Here is a 5,208-nt window from a genome sequence, read left to right as displayed (position 1 = left end):
TTTGTTTCAGTCTCTGACTTCTCCTAAATGTCCCTTGCTGTAAAATGGACAAAATTTTAAGAGGCACAGCAGCACTCTTCGAATATGGTTAAGAAACGTTTGTGATCTGGAAAAACTGCTGCCATGAATGTGCGAGCCAAATATGTATCAAATAGATGCTGCAGGAGTCAAATCTTGCATACGATGTCGACAGCCCACAGATGGGAACCATTGCTCACCTGACCATGAATTACCGCATTTTTCTGCGTGTAACCCGCACCTCCAATTTACAACAGCCCCGGAAAAAAAGCAAATCCGCACTTATAACCTGCAGAAATAACTGCATACTAAAATGCTGAAATCCTTGCGGAAGGTCTCTGCTCACAAATGTACGTTGCATCTTTGGCCAGTTTGCCGGTGCCAGTGCACTATTCGCTAACTACTAAAGCAAAATGGCGATCCATGAAGAGGAGGAGAATTGAAAACGATGGAGGGGAGAGCGCAGCTTCAACATGCAACGGTGAGGAGAGGGTGGGGTTCCCCAAGGTGGTAATGAAACTGGAGGAGAACCTGGCTGACCTTAAAAAAGCCCATGTGGCAAATCTGACTTTAGGAAGCTGGTTGCCATAGTGCAACACATATTAGACTCTTTCCCAGTTTTCTTGCTAAAATAAATTACCGCCCATACACCCCATACAGGTGGTAAACCAGTGAAGCTAAAATTTGTGGCCCCAGTGTTTATCGCTGGGTTAATTTCAACGGTTTATTAAACTCTTTCTCAATTATTGGTTACATAGCTGTGTTTCTTAATGAGGTTATACGCGTTTGGCCTGGGTTTATTACATTGGTTATTAAAAATGCCACACATGGTGCTTCACATAATCGCCATCATGGACAGGTGCAATGAGCGGTTCATTGTGTTAATCCAGCAGGTTCATCAGTGTCTTTCTGTATTATGATACATATGTGTTTTGTAATGTGTTAATCATAGTGTTTATGACTCGGTTATTACTGCAGTTACTAAGTGACACACCGGGGCCACACATTTTTTAATCTATCACGAAGTCGGAGAGAGACTTCTGTGCGCGCGCTCTGCTGCGAGACAAACGACATCACTAGCGGCGTAGCCAACGACACGCCACACCTTTGCTGTGAGATAATTATGTCGTCCTGACAGTGTCTTAAACCCGTCCCCCTCTGTGTCCCTTCCCCACAATAATGCATAGGTAACTGTATTAAATGCGTAAGCATTTCTATGCCTACCAAATGAGAAATGTGTCTGTCCGTCATGTAAGACTAATGCAATGGTTCATACCCTCCTAAACAATGGCTCGTATCTCCATGGTAGTGTTTCTGTGGTCAAATGAGTGTTTAGCATAGGCATATACAGCTTCGCTGTAAATATTTATACTACTTAGTTTTCTGCTTTAGACACATAGAAAGTAAGCACGCATTTCATTCGGGGGTGTGTTAGAATTAGAATGTTGGCAAATACTGCCAAATGAATCAGTGGTGCATTTTGGCATTATTTCTGCATCTTGTTTAATTCAATTCGCTGGATGATTCTATCAATTTTGTCAGTCCCGTCAGGGCTGAATTAACAGAAGTCGACTGTACTCAGGGCTTCTGAACCAAAAGGGTTCAGAACAGGGCAGTTCAAACTATCCGTCAATTTGAATTAAGATATCTTGAATTACTGGGATTTCACAGTATATATCCAAACATAACTAAAGCCCAAGTCGTGGTTGAGAGAGTAGTCATATTGACAACTGATGCATTTGCATCCTAAGGCTACAAAGCCCTTCCTAGCATATACAGCTGTGCAAGCCATATAAAAAATGCTTCAGAAAAACCCAAGGCTCTGCCACTGCGGCATTGAAGTCTGAATGAAAACTGCTTGGTTTAGCACAATCTTTTCAGTGAACCGCAGCATTAAAAAATGCAACGAGTGAGTAGTGTGCAATTTGGGTGCAGCTTGCTTGTCCTGTCTTTCAGTGCCGTTTGATGTGCCTTGCTCCAGTCACGCTAATAGTAGCACAACCTGGGTTGCTGACCTGACTGCTACAAGAATACTCCATTTAAAATTGGATACTCTTTACCGAGCTTTTCATGTTTTTCACATACACACTATGCTTCATATTGTAACTGTCTGCCTGTTTGATGAAACGAAAAGGTGTCAAAATTTATTTTACATTTGTGCTCGGAAAGATGTCATTGAACCTTTCGTTATGACAAAAGATGGCAGGTTTCCAATGGTTATCATTAAGTTGAACTTCAACGTAAAGAATTATCAAATAAAATGAAACAAATGTCCAATTGGGTGGCCATGCTTTATTTCGGTGAGTATTCACTCTTATAATGAAAGTAAAAATGCGAGATCAACACAATATTGGCTATAATGAAGCGAATATTTCTTTGCTTCCAGCTTTAAATATTGTGCAAGGTGTTTCATGTAACTTAAGCCAACGTTTACGGATAAGGTGGTACACCTTAGGCTAATGAGAGCAACAGCATTGTTCATAGTCTTGAGTTACATTTATACTGCATTCTTTAAAAACGATCAGCAAGCTAATTAGCACACTTCTCCCCAAAAACGTTTGAGGGGCAGACATTTTGCAACTGGGCCTCTCTTTTTTTTTTTTTTTCTATACAACCATTCCGCCATTTTGAACTGCAAGTTCACCAACTTCACATTCTGGAAGCATTCATGGAACTAGCTAGCCAGCGATGCATCCTATCATAATCGCTAAACTTCATCTAACAAAAAAATGCACAGCTCGCTGCTGTCAAAATGCGCACAAAATACACGCCACCAATTTAATCTGCATTGACCAATTGGAGCACTTCTCACGTACGCGTGGCAGCAATAATGATTGGCAATCTTAGTTTTTCATTTCTCGTTCGCTTACTTTGGCCGATTTCTGCACGGCGAAATAAATACTACAGCTATTTGAAGGTCAGATCTCTCTTCCTTGCTATGGTTCCAAAATGGTGGCATTGCATCAACAAAAAAATTGCACACTCCACAGTGCTATGGTGCCTCGCAACAGCCAATTTACTACCAGATTTTTGTAGACAGCACACTAGAAAAGCGATTTTTCTCAACTTCTAAATCACTTTTCCTTCTAATATATTACCATGTGATAAAGGAACACCCAAGGATCCTGAAAAAAAGAATTTGAAATTAATTCTGACTGGGCAACCAAAGCGGTGGGCGGCATTTGGGAGAACCCTGGTAATTGGTCATGTATAACTAAGCAAAATAAGAAAAGTCATGTTTATATTTGAAAAGTTGGGGGGGGGGGAGGGGGGCATGCTTTACAGGTTTCAAAACTGATACCAAGAGTTGATATTTTGCAATTTTGTAAGCCCTACAACAAGGCACCTGAACTAAAGTGGTTTACACAATACGGTTTATATGAAAGTGTAAGTTCTTTTGCACAAGTTCTGTTAACAAGTTACTATTGATAGTTTGAAGCTATTAAAACAGTATCATTTTTTTTTCACTAAAAGGGATTGAGAGATGCAGTTAATAGGACTAAATGTACACACAAACTTGTTGCTCTAGAGATCGCCACAATCTACCTTTCTAAATTTTAACCAGTTTTTATTCAAACAATAACTGTGGTTGGCTAGTGAAAGCGTTCCAGCATTTAGCATATACAGTTGAATCTCGATAATTCGAACTCGAAGAGGCCAGAAAATTTGTTTAAATTAGGAGGAGGACTTGTTTTTGGAGTATTCGTGCACCTTAGCACGATGCAAGAACAGTGCGAGTCATGAAATACCGTGGCGTGCATGTACACAGCATGCGAGGACCAAGAAACTGCGCATGCTGGGCAACGCTCGCTGCCCGATAATGGCAGAACTTAAGGGCGCTGGGCCAGCGAGGCGCGTGCGCACGGAGACCGCCGAAAATTAGGGAGAGGGGAGCGTAGTTGCGAGGAAGGGCGGGAGGGCAGCGAATTGGCTTTCCCGCCAGCTTGCTGGATGGCACTAATTACCTCTGCCACTGTAGCACAGGAGTCCTGGCTTGGGCATGGTTGCCACGTCCACCCGATACAAGGGTTAGCTACAACATCATCACCACCCTACTGCCACCGAAGCAGCGGAGTTGCCAAGGCCGGACTGGGCCTCCACTGCTCCTACCCTCTGTGTACTTGCGTGTTTTTCCCTTGGTCTGCAAACAGATCGCCGCTGTGTTTACCTTCTTCGTGCTGCATTCTTAAGGCGAGTCATGTGCTATCAAGATGACGAAGTCGTTGCCGCTGATCAGAATCACGTTCGTGCTCCCTTCTGTTGCGGCATAGCCCCTTCAAAAGATGAGGAGAACGAGGTAGTGGGTGTCGCCTTCGTGTCCTTGTATTCAGGGCCTGTCTTGCAACCTTTCCATTGGGACGTCGCTGTTTAGACGCGTCATTGTAAAAAGAAAAGCAGATTTCACGCACTGTGGGAATCTATGTAAGCCAAGCCTTCCATGCTGGATCTTTGGTTGACAATAATTAGTGGTGATGTTGTTGGCTAAAGCTTAATTTCTTCGATGTTTAGGCTGTAAGAGTTGTTGGATGATCTAACTGCTGGCACCCAGTTGTAGGGAGCATGGAGCTCCCACCAAGAAGCGCACAGCACACAAGCTCCAAGCACCCTCCTAGCAGCCGACAAACTGCTGCTTAAAAAGTCTGTGTCCTCCCTAGATCCCTAAGCGAGAGAAAACTGCTGTCCAACCTTCATCCAATCGCACCGTCCAGTCATTGGGGCGCAGTTGACCCGCCTTAGAGGGGGAGGGCTCACACACTCACGTACGCACTTTGGATTCCCAAAACCCACCGATTTGAGCAGGTTCTCGTAGCCAGGTTGTCCCGCTTGACCCCAGCGGGTGCCTCATAATTCCAGAGCCGACTTCTCCGGTAGCCGCCACGAGTGTCAGCAGACTGTGACAAATCCTGGGGCCCAAGGAAAGGCACCACAAAACACCCTTTGTTAGAGAAGCTCTCTTGCTGCAAATAGACCATGAAGGCCATGGCGAATCAACCAATACACGGTCCGCCAAGCATGGCCAGCCCAGCTGCCGTTGCCTACTCTCCGAAGGAGGCGTATGGAGGATTAACGCTGCCGTGGTCTCCAGTTCTTCAAAGGAAGTGCATGGTCGGTTAGCGTTGTCGTCGGTTATCTGAAGGGCGCCACCCTCACGGGTCGATCGAAACAGCTGCAGCGGGCTGTGATAGGTTT

Source organism: Dermacentor albipictus, chromosome 6, assembly GCF_038994185.2.
Source record: "Dermacentor albipictus isolate Rhodes 1998 colony chromosome 6, USDA_Dalb.pri_finalv2, whole genome shotgun sequence".
NCBI lineage: Eukaryota > Metazoa > Arthropoda > Arachnida > Ixodida > Ixodidae > Dermacentor > Dermacentor albipictus.
This window is presented reverse-complemented; position numbering follows the sequence as displayed.